Here is a 12,954-nt window from a genome sequence, read left to right as displayed (position 1 = left end):
CCTGCTCACAGTGCCAACTATGTTATGAGAGGTTTGGGGATTCTATCCGAGACGTAAAAGAAAACTTTCCACTCCAAACAAATGGACCGCAGTTATGTTTATTGTACAGAGGAGAATAAAGGCGATAGTCCACAAACAGATCCGAATAGGTCAAATATTAAGAGGGAAAAACATCAGCTCGACTGGAAAGAGAAAACATTCACATCAACTGAGATAGTAGCAGATTCGAATAGATTATATAATGAGAGGGAAAAACATCAGATCGACTGGAAAGGGAAAACATACACATTGACTGAAGGGACGTGACACAAATCAACAGGAAAGAGAAACACCAGGTTGACCAAAAGAAGAACACATCAGATCAATTATTCACAACAAATCAATTACTTCACAACAAATCAATTACTCACAACATTCACGCTCCACTGCCAGGAGAGTCCTTTTAATCGATACGGCTGGGTGAGGATCACATGTCCTGGGCAAGGTGTCCCTTCCACAGGTGGAACTCTCACAAGGCCTCGGTTTCCAGCAGTTTATATAAGCAGTTACAGAGTTTACAGAGCAAACATTCAGTGTTCCCATGCACAAATGGTTATCAGTGGCATACGTGCACTGAGCCTTCTGGCTATCGGCCCAGCCCGGCAGTTGTGTACGTGCATTGTTTTCCCTGGTTATCATCCCAGCCCGGCACAGATGGTAAGTCTGCCCCAGGCCATGACACTCAAAGGACCTTGAAATTCTTACAAATTGTAACTATCTCCGTGGGAGAAAGGCCAGTTCCTGGGAAAAAGCCAGTTCCCACCACACAGAAAGCAGCTTTATATTTCTTTGTGTGCTGGTGGATGTAGGTTAATGGAACAGCCAAACATGGCTGTACTCATGTCAAGATAGCCACTTACCATAATTATTGTTTTCACAGTTACTCACTTTAGATGTCATTCTAGCCTCATCTTTAATTCCCACCCACCTCCAATCTAAATGATCATCCCCTTCTCTCAGACTTGCTCCTTGCTAATATTCTTTTTCAAATCTGCAATCTTACTTTGTATTGCTTCTAGTTCCTTACTGAAATTTTTGAGTTCATCTTTTATCCCCATGAACATGGTTGTTTTACAGCCTGTGTCTGTTAATTCCACCATCTGGAATACCTGTATTTCTGTTATCTGTTGCTTCTATTGGTTCTCATTCATAATATCTTTTCTGCTTATGTGCCTATTATCTTTATGCTAGACACTGTATTTTAAAAAATTTTTATAGAAATCATTTGAGGTCTAGGATATTCTTTTTCTTCAGAGGTGAATTTATTTCTGCCAGGTCCCTGGAGGCATCAGCAGTCTGGATTTCTTTAATCCAATTTATAAGTTTGAAAATTTCAGGACCATCCGCATGATGCAAAGCTGGCCTCAGATCTGTGTGTGAGGGCCTGGTTTACCTCTACTTCACCTTTGCTCCTGGAGTCCCGATCCTAAATGAGGGTGGGTCACCAGAACTCTCAACCTCCATAGGCAGCCAACTCCAACTTTTGACCCACTGGTCCCACTCTGCCAGAGGTGCTTAACCTTTGTTCCACAGACCCTTTTGGCAGTCTGATGAAGCTATGGACTCCTTCTCAGAACAACGTTTTTAAAAGTACAAAATATATGGGAATACAAAGGAAACCTATTATATTGAAATACAGTTATCAAAACATTAAAAAAATTGTGTTATAGTAATACATGTGCTTCTTTATTAACGCATAAATAGCAAGTCCTAGCAGCAGGTCTAATAGTGACTGTAATTCAGAAATAGCGATGAATGTTCATGACATTTTGAGATATCTGCAGTAACTGTAAATGTGGTATGAAAATATCTGATTTCTGTTGGTGACAAACTTACAAGTACTGCTAATATTGCTGTGGCTTGTTGCCTAGATTCATAACAGAAGAAAAGCCTAAACTTCATTTAGAGGTTAGTGAAAGGAAAGACGTACTTCTTCTCTTAACCAAGTTTGCAGACCCCCTGAATTGAACGGTCCGGGAATCCCAGACTTAGGATCGCTGCATTTGGCTGCTGGAAGCGCTGCTCATTCTCTCAGCTACCCCTTCACCCGCGCATATGCTAGACTCACCTCTTCTGTTTTCTCTCATATCTTGGCGCAACAGTTCCTCATTAGCTTGTTAGCAATTTGATGTCTTTAGAAAAATGCTTTTTACATTTCATCCAATTTTTTCAATTGTCCTCAGTGTGAGAGGTGGCCCAGCTACTTAGGCCACCATTAGAGGAGGCAGCGGTGCCTGCCCGTTGCCATGTTATCTCCACCTTTATGTACTGCCAAGTCCTTATTCCTTCTCCCCTGGATTGCCAGCACAGCCACTGGTTTCTAACCCTGTGATCTGGCCTTCATTCTCCACAGTCACCATAGGGATTTTTCTAAGTGCAAATCAGTTTTCTAAAATGTAAATCTGATCATATCAGATCTTAGTTTAAAGTCCTTCAGGGGCTTCCAAATATTTTAGTGCAAAATCCAAATTATTTAGCACGGTAAATCGGACTCCTGGAAGCCTTATACATCATATAAGTCTTACAGCACAAGTCTCCTATGAGACCCTAAAGACGGGAGGCTGCTCTCCTGCCACACCCTGACTCTCACCCTGTGTGCTTGCCATGCAGACGCCCCGGAGCGCTCAGAATGCTGTGTGTGTCCTGTGGCCTCTGTGCCTCGGCATTTCTGCCCAGAGCAGCCATTCCCTCTGCCAGGCTAACTCCTCCAGTGTTCCAAGACTCCGTGCAGGGACCAGCTCTTCTGGGAGGCGCTTGTGATTTCTTCATCTTTGGAGTCCCTCCTGTGCTCTTTCATCACACCCCGTGCCCTGTCCTACTTTTACAAGAGCATGTTATTCTGAGATTTGTGTTCCTCCTGGTCTCCCTCACTAGATGACATGCTGCCTCAAGTCAGTGGCCTTCCTCCTCTGAGTGCACAGCATGTACCACTACGTCTGACCCTATACGTTCCTTTACTTGAACATACTTGGCATACTGCTATTTATAGTGTAATTTACTTGACCCATTCATTCTTTTTAAAGTTCTAGAGTGACAGGACACTATCTCTTGCCTTCATTACCACTTTTGCTTATGTGCCTCATTTAGGAATTTGTACTCTGTGAAATGGCTCATTCTCATACATGTTTTAAAACCTGGGAACTCCAGGTTACTAATATATGCCCAAGTTATTACTATATACTTATTTATCCTTTATTTAATTCTCCCCAGAATTTGGGGTAGCTTTTTAAATTAAGACAAAATAAAATAGTAAAACTGTAAGTATAAAAAGGAGATCAGAAACTATTTAAGGAAAAACCCAGGGCAAATTTACAAAGAAGTGGCGGCAAGGCAGTGTGAGCATGGTGATTGGCTCTGTGCTCCCCGGTGGGAAGGCTAAAAAGGGGAACAAATAGGACTCATTTGTCTGATAAAATGAATCACAAAAGTTTGAAGAGAAACTTTTACTTGCACTAAATTCTGAGAAAAATTTATTACATGGGTCCTTTTAAAGAAAACAATAGGTAATAGATAATGTCTTCAATTATAATTTTTGGAAGACATGGAGATATTATTCACATGGCTGTTTCTTTGCTAAAAGACATTAGTCCAGGGATGCTGCCTTCTGGGATCAAGTCTGATACAGAAATAAAACTGGGGAAAACAAGAAAAATGGACTGATGATACGGCCCTTAGTATCTCTTGTTTCATTTATTAAACTGTTGGCATGCTGTGGTTAGCAGCCTCTTCAAGACTGAGCCCACTAAAGTGTAGACATGTGACGTTGTTGGTTGGAGATCAGAAAGCTTTAGATACCAGGAGACGGCAAAGCTGACGATCTGCTATAAACATGGAGGGGCCGACTACAGTCTCTCAGACTGAAGGCCAACCGACTTGTTCAGAGGATGAGGGAGGGCATGTCTGCAAACAGAGCCGTGTGGGTGGCACACACGCTGTGCTCGTTAACAAATGAAGTTAGATGGAACATGTGCCATTTTTCATTATGCTATTTTCACCATCTATTCTGGAAGTTAGATTGTGGGCATGCCCAAATCATCTTTTTTGCTCCAGTGTTATGGATATGAAATTATTTATATGTTACTTAGTTCCCCATAGAAATCTGGTGGGATTTTAATAAAGATAAAATAGTAAAACTATAAGTATAAAAAGGAATTAGAAATGATTTAGGGAAAGAGAAAGGACAATTTGACCCAGGAAGCTAGGGTACAATGGTGAGACTAGTGCTTACCTCCTAGGGTTGTTATGAGGATTAAACAAGGTAATTTGTGGAGAGCAATTTGCCCATTGTCCAGGACACATCCTGGATGTCCAGATGCTCAAAAATTATTAATCTTCTTTACCCCTTTCCATTTCTGTAGACAATGGGTAGCCACTGAAGCTTTATTTTATTTTTTTGGTGACGAAGATTTGCCCTGAGCTAACATCTATTGCCAATCTTCTTCTTTTTGCTTGAGGAAGAGTGGTCTTGAGCTAAGATCTGTGCCCATCTTCCTCCATTTTGTATGTGGGTCACTGCCACAGCATGGCTTGATGAGTGGTGTAGGTCTGCGCCCGGGATCTGAACCTGCGAACCCCAGGCCACCGAAGCAGAGCACGTGAACTTAACCACTGTGCCACCAGGCCGGCCCCTGGGTAGCCACTGAGGAAAATTACAGGTTCCGAGATAACAGAAGCAGGAATTAGAAGTTTTAAAACATTTACATTTGAGCTGGGAACAACTTTGGGTTCCAAGGAGTACCCCACTTAAGAGGCTTAAAACACTCTTATACACAAAGCTTTGAGCCCAAGAAAATCATTTTGTTTCTACCTTCTTAGTCCTGGCAGTTAAGACAGTTTTTTTTATGAGGCAAATAATCTTATATTTTTAGATTTACACTTAGGAATTCTTTTTAGGATTCACTGTAAATTTCCTGGGGCAGAAATAGTCATTTACTTTTTTTCTTATTCTCATAGAACCTAATAGAACTGGATGAGAAGGAAGGCTTAGGTAATTGTGTGCTGAATTTATTTTGAACAGTTTTCCTTGTCTTAACAGGTTAGGTAGAATTTGTAACCACTGTGGTATGTAGAACATGACTTGCTTAGAGCAGAAAATACTCCTATGTTAAGAAAAATGCCACCTCTTCTACAGTAATGTGAATGGTAGTGGTTACTCTCTCAAAGGAGTCTTTCTGGAAGACTTGAAATTACTACAGTGAAGGTATCATTGCTCAAAACATTTCTGGATCTTCTTTCCTTTTGTGGAGAGAGAGTACTGCGAGGTAATTAAGGGATAGACCCTGGGGCTCTGGACTCACTGGGGTTTGAATCCCATCTCCTCAACCTAGTAGCTATGTGGCCTTCGGTAGATCAATCTGTTTTCTCACCTATAAAATGTGATAGCAATATTACTTACCTTACAAATACATAAGAAAAATTAACATTTATTTGTAAACACCTATATGGTAGGAACTGTTAACTCTGATACAGATATAAAATGAACATGTGCCAAAGCTTTTATTTAACTTACTATTTAATGAGAGAACCAGGAAAATATTAAAATCAGTTCAAATGAGGATTTGACTTTTTCTTCACCTAGACAACAATTGCACTGGCAGAATCTGTCTGATATAACTATTTTGGAACTCTGGAATATGTTGAAGGCTTGCAAATTCCAGAGGAAGACTTAGATGGTAAATTACAGATAATTTCAGTCAATTTCAGCTCTTAGCACAGTAGCAGGGACTAATCCTCCACCGCTAGCTATATGGCAGGCAGCTGTGCATGTGTTCCTGGAGCAGCTTGCACACAGCTTGTGGGAGCCATGTGGGCAAGAAGGACCCTGTCCTCCAAATATTGGGGATCTGTGCTCTGATCACTGATTGCTGCTTCTGCTCACAGAGGTGCAGACAAAGAGCCAGGCAGCCATTGTTGTTGCGCCTCTTCCTGTTGTTGCAAGCCCCTTCCCCTATGGCTGACGTGACTGCCAAGGGATGTAAAGGCTGGATCCCTTTCTCTTCCCCTTTATTTTTTGCTTTCTCCCCATTCAGGAACCAGACTTTAGGACATTCTAAAACAACTGCATATACAGAGAAAGTTAGAAAGTGACTGTGTATGCCCAGGGAAAGTCTCAGAAAAGACCTTAGAAGACATTAAGTTTACACCTCAGGCTGATCCTTGGTACTGAGATAGCCTACAACAATCAAAAAAACAAAAATAATAAACAAAAACAATAACAAAAATCAGTAAACCCTGGAGAAGGGGGAGAATCTGATTTTTGGAGTTACCATATTATTAGATTCAAACGTCCAGTGTTCAACACAAAATCATATGGCATACAAAGAAACAGGAAATTAAGACCCATTCTAAGGAAAAAATAAATCAACAGAAACTTTCCCTGAAAAAGACCTAATGGTAGATCCACTAGATAAAGATTTTAAAACAACTGTCTTCAAGATGCTCAAAGAACTAAAGGAAGATGTGGACAAAGTCAAGAAAATGATGTGTGAAAAAAATGGAAATATCAATAAAGATATAGAAAACCTAAAAAGAAACCAAAAAGAAATTCTAGAGCTGAAGAGGTCAATAACTAAAATGAAAAATTCACTAGAGGAATTCAAATGCAGATTCAAGCAGACAGAAGAAAGAGATAGGACAATGGAAATTATTGAGGCTAAGGAATAGAAAGAAAAAAGATTGAAGAAATGTGAACAGAACCTAAGGGACCCACGGGACATGACACCATCAAGAGGTCCAACATATGCATTGTGGGAGTCCCAGAAAAAGAGGAGAGACAGAAAGGGGTGGAGAGAATATTTAAAGAAATAATGGCTGAAAACGTCCCAAATTTGATGAAAGACGTGAATATAAATATCCAAGAAGCTCCACAAATTCCAAGTAAGATGAATTCAAAGATACCCCCACTGAGACTCATTATAATCAAACTTTCAAAAGCCAAAGACAAACAGAAAATCTTGAAAGCAGCAAGAAAGAAGTGAGTCATCACATACAGAGGATCCTTAAGATTATCAGCAGATTTCTCATCAGAGACCTTGGAGGCCAGAAGACAGTGAGTCAATGTATTCAAAGTGCTAAAAGAAAAAAATGTCATCAAGAATCCTATATCTAGCAAAACTGTCCTTCAAAAGTGAGAAATTAAGACATTCCCAGGTAAACAAAAGTTGAGAGAGTTTGTGACCACTGCAAGAAATGCTCAGGGGAGTTCTGTGAGGTGAAACAAAAGGACACTAGACAGTAACGTGAAGCTGTATGCAGAAATAAAGATCTCAATAAAGGTAAATACATGGGCAATTATAAAAGCTAGTATTACTATAACAGTTTGTAACTGTACTTTTCGTTTTCTACATGTTTTAAGAGACTAACACATTTTAAGAAAAAAAAAACAGTGTAAAAGCTAGTATTACTGTAACTTTGATTTGTAACTCCAAATCTTGTCTTCTACATAATGTAGGAGACTAAAGCATTTAAATGAATTATTAGTTTATATTTTTGGGCACACAATGCATAAAAACATAATTTTGTGACATCAACAACCAAAAGGGGTGGGGACAGAGCTGTAAAGGAGTAAAGTTTTTGTATGTTATTGAAGTTAAGCTGGTATAAATTCAAATTAGAGTGTTATAACTTTAGGATGTTAAATGTAACCCCCATGGTAACCACAAAGAAAATAGCTATAGAGTATACACAAAAGGAATGAGAAAGGAATTTAAACATTTTGCTACAAAAAATCAACTAAATGCAAAAGTAGACAGTAATGCAGCAAATGAGAGACAAAATGGCTATAGGGCATATAGAAAACAAATAGCACAATGACAGAAGTAAGTCCCTCCCTATAGGTAATTACTTTAAATGTAAATGGATTAAATTCTCCAATCAAAAGAGATTGGCAGAATGGATAAACACACATGGCCTAACCATATACTGTCTATAAGAGACTCACTTGAGATCCAAAGACATAAACAGGTTGAAAGGGAAAGGATGGAAAAAGATATTCCATGTAAATAGTAACCAAAAGAAAGCAGGGGTAGCTATACTAATATCAGACAAAATAGACTTTAAATCAATCAAAAAAGGTTGCAAGAGACAAAGAAGGATATTACATAGTAATAAAAGTTTCAATATAGCAGGAGATATAACAATTATAAACCATTACATGTACCTAATGACAGATCATCAAAATATATGAAGCAAAAACTGACAGAACTGAAGAGAGAAATAGACATTTCTACAATAATAATTGAAGACTTCAATACCTCACTCACAATAATGGATAGAACAAACAGGCAGAAGTAAGGAAATAGAAGACTTAACACAATAAACCAACTAGATCTAACAGACATACACAGAACACTCCACCCAACAACAATAGCATACACATTCTTCTCAGTCCTTTTCCAGCATAGACCAAATGTTAGGCCACAAATTCAGTCTCAACAGATTTAAAAAGATAGATATCATACAAAGTATCTTCTCTAACCACAACAAAATGAAGCTAGAAATCAATAACAAAAACAAACCTGGAAAATTCACAAAACTGTGGAAATTAAACAATATACTTTTTAAAATTTTTTTAAAGATTTTTATTTATTTATTTTTTTCCCCCCAAAGCTCCAGTAGATAGTTGTATGTCATAGCTGCACATCCTTCTAGTTGCTGTATGTGGGATGCGGCCTCAGCATGGCCGGACAAGCGGTGCATTGGTGTGCGCCCGGGATCCAAACCCGGGCCGCCAGCAGCGGAGCACGTGCACTTAACCACTAAGCCACGGGGCCGGCCCTAAACAATATACTTTTAAACAACCAATGGCTCAAGAAGATTTCACAAGGGAAATTAGAAAATACTTAGATATGAGTGAAAATGCAAACACAACATACCCAAACTTATGGGACATAGTGAAAGCAGCACTAAAGGGGAAATTTATGGCCATAAATGCTTACATTAAAAAACAAGAAAGATCTCAAATCAACAACCTAACTTTACAACTTAAGGAACTGGAAAAATAAGAACAAATTAAACAAATTCTCCAAAGCTAGGAGAAGGAAGGAAATAATAAAGATTAGAGCAGAGATAAATGAAATAGAGAATAGAAAAACACTAGAGACAATACAACCAAAAGTTCATTCTTGAAAATGATCAACAAAATTGACAAACCTTTACTTAGATGGACCAAGAAAAAAAGAGAAGACTCAAATTACTAAAATTAGAAATGAAAGTGGAGACATTATTACCAATTATACAGAAATAAAAAGGATTATAAGAGAGCCCTATGAACAACTGTATGCCAAAAAATTGGATAACCTACATGAAATGGACAAATTCCTAGAAACACAAAACCTACCAAGACTAAATCATGAAGAAATAGAAAATCTGAATAGAACTATTACTAGCAAGGAGATTGAATCAGTAATCAAAAGTCTTCCAACCAAAAAAAGCCCTGGACCTGATGGCTTCACTGGTGAATTCTACCAAATTGTTAAAGGAGAACTAATACGAATCCTTCTCAAACTTTTCCAAAAAATTGAAGAGAAGAGAGTACTTCCTAACTCCTATGAGGCCAGCATAACCCTGATACCAAAGCCAGACAAAGACACTACAAGAACGCTGCAGACCAATATCCCTTACGAATACTGATGAAAAAATCCTCAACAAAATACTAGCAAACAGAATTCAGCAGCATATTAAAAGAATTATACACCATGACCAAGGAGATTTATTCCTGGAACGCAAGGATGGTTCAACATATGAAAATTGATCAATGTAATAGGCCACGTCAACAAAATGAAGGAAAAAACCCCACAAGGTCATCTCAATTGATGCAGAAAAAGCATTTGATAAAATTCAAAACCCTTTCATGATAAAAACACTCAAGAAAATAGGAAGAGAAGGAAACTACTCTCACATAATAAAAGCCGTCTATGAAAAACCCATAGCAAACACCATAATCAATGGTGAAAGACTGAAAGCTTTTCCTCCAAGATTAGGAACAAGACAAGGATGCCTGCTTTCAGCACTTTTATTCAACACAGTATAAAAAGAGCATTTAGGCAAGAAAAAGGAAGAAAAGGTATCCAAATTAGAAAGGAAGAAGTTAAATTAGCCGTTTGTAGATGATATTATATATAGAAAATGCTAAAAATTCCACAAAATAGTTGTTAGAACTAATAAATGAATTCAGCGAAGGGGTAAGATACAAAGTCAACTCTCAAAAATCAGTTGCATTCTATACAAGAACAATCTGAAAAAGAAATTACAAAAACGGTTCCATTTACAATAGCATCAGAAAGATTAAAATACTTAAGAATTAACCAAGGAGGTGAAAGTCTTGTATAACAAAAACTACAAAACATTGCTGAAAGAAATTAAAGACGACATAAATGGAAACACATCTCATGTTCATGGACTGGAAGACTTAATATTTTAAAATGTCAGTACTACCCAAAGCAATCTACAGAATCAATGCAATCTCTATCAAAATCCCAATGACATTTTTTGAATAAAAAAAAACCCCACTCTAAAATTCATATGGAATCTCAAGGGATCTTGAATAGCCAAAACAATCTTGAAAAAGGACAAAACTGGATTACTCACACTTCCTGATTCAAAACTTACTACAAAGCTACAGTAATCAAAACAGTGTGGCATTGGCATATAGACAGACATATACAGCAATGGAACAGACAAGAGAGCCCAGAAATAAACTCTCACATATATAGTCAAATGATTTTTGAAAAGGCGCCAAGATCATTCAATGGGGAATAGGACAGTCTTTTCAACAAACAGTGCTGGGAAAATTGGATGTCCACATGCAAAAGGATGAAGTTGAAGCCTTACCTAACACCATATAAAAAATTAACTTAAAATGAATTGAGGACCTAAATGTAAGACCTAAAACAATAAAACTCTTAGAAAAAACATACAACAAAAGCTTTATGACATTGGATTTGACAATGATTTCTTTGGAAATGACACCAAAGGCACAGGTGACAAAAGAAAAAATTGACAAATTGGACTTTATGAAGATTAAAAACATTTTGTGCATCAAAAGACACTATCCACAGGTTAAAAAGGCAACCCACAGAATGGGAGAAAATATTTGCAAATCATGTATCTGATAAGAGATTAATATCCAGAATATATAAAGAACTCCTAAAAGTCAACAACAAAAACCAAACTACCCAATTAAAAAATGGGCAAAGGACTTGGATAGGCATTTCTCCAAAGAAGATATAAGAATGGCCAATGAGCACATGAAAAGATGCTCAACATCACTAATCATTAGAGAAATACAAATCAAAACAATGAGATACTACTTCACACCCATCAGAATGGCTACTACGAAAAAGAAAAGCAAAACAAGTGTAGGCAAGGATGTAGAGAAACTGCAACACTTGTTCTCTGTTGGTGGGAAGGTAAAATGGTACAGCTGCTGTGGAAAACAGTATGGCAATTCCTCAAAAAATTAAAAATAGAATTACCATATGATCCAGCAATTCTACTTCTGGGTATATACCCAAAAGAATTGGAAGCAGGGTCTCGAAGAGATGTTTTTATACCCCTGTTCATAGCAGCATTATTCACAATAGCTAAAATGTGGGAGCAACCGAATCGATGGATGAATGAATAAGCGAAATGTGGTATATAAACACAACGGAATATTACTCAGCCTTAAAAAGGAAGGAAATTCTGCAATATGCTACAACATGGATGAATCTTGAGGACAATCTTGGTGAAACAAACCAGTCACAAAGAGAAATACTATAGGATTCCACTTAGATGAGGTATTTAGAGTAGTCAAAATCATAAAGACAGAAAGTAAAATGGTGGTTACCAGGGGCTGACAGGGGGTGATCATGAGGAATTATTGTTTAATAGGTATAGAGTGTCAACTTTACAAGATGGAAAGACTTCCAGGGACGGATAGTGGTGACGGCAGCACAACAGTGTGAATATATTTAATACCACTGAACTGTACACTTAAAATGGTTAAGATGGTAATTGTTACATGTACTTTACCATAATACAAAAAAAAAAAAAAAAATTCGGGGCCAGCCCAGTGGCATAGCGTGTTCCGCTGTGGCGGCCCAGGGTGTGCAGGTTCAGATCCCGGGTGTGCACCAGTGCACCACTTGTCAGGCCATGCTGTGGCAGCGTCTCACACAAAGTTGAGGAAGATGGGCACGATGTTAGCTCAGGGCCAGTCTTCCTCAGCAAAAAGAGGAGGGTTGGTAACAGATGTTAGCTCAGGCTAATCTTCCTCACACAAAAAATTCAATTCTTGAAGAATTCCATGTTTGGAATGTTTAGCCTCCCATGATAAATTACTTAAAGAACATTATATAAAGAATTGATATATAAAGTACTTGCTTCACACTTCACTCCGAAAGCTTTATGGTTAACTGTGAATGTCACAGAAGGAAGTTCAGTGCCTAAGAGGGTGGCACTAGAGCCCCTCTGCCTGCCAGGGCCTGGGCACACAGAGAACATAGCTGGGGCTTGTTGCAAGGTCACAGCTGACACATGGTTGCTGTGGCTGGGAAAACCCAGATACGGACTTGCAAGCATTTCTCAGGAATAGCCATCTTGCTGGTGGCAAGCTTATGATAAAGTATGTTGCAATTATTTGAAGAAAATGTTCTATCATGCTTCCAGTAAAGCAAAATACTCACCATGAACTGAAAAACTTAGTGAAGGTCACACTAAGTCACATCATTTCCCTTTCTACTTGGTTTAGAGATTTAACTTTGCCTTTACTTTATTTATTTATTTATTTTATTTTATTTATTTATTTTTGTGAGGAAGATCAGCCCTGAGCTAACATCCATGCTAATCCTCCTCTTTTGGCTGAGGAAGACCGGCCCTGAGCTAACATCTATCACCAATCCTCTTTTTTTTTTCCCCCAAAACCCCAGTAGGTAG

This window comes from Ceratotherium simum, chromosome 28, assembly GCF_057802395.1.
Source record: "Ceratotherium simum simum isolate JZ-2026a chromosome 28, ASM5780239v1, whole genome shotgun sequence".
NCBI classification, from domain to species: domain Eukaryota; kingdom Metazoa; phylum Chordata; class Mammalia; order Perissodactyla; family Rhinocerotidae; genus Ceratotherium; species Ceratotherium simum.
This window is presented reverse-complemented; position numbering follows the sequence as displayed.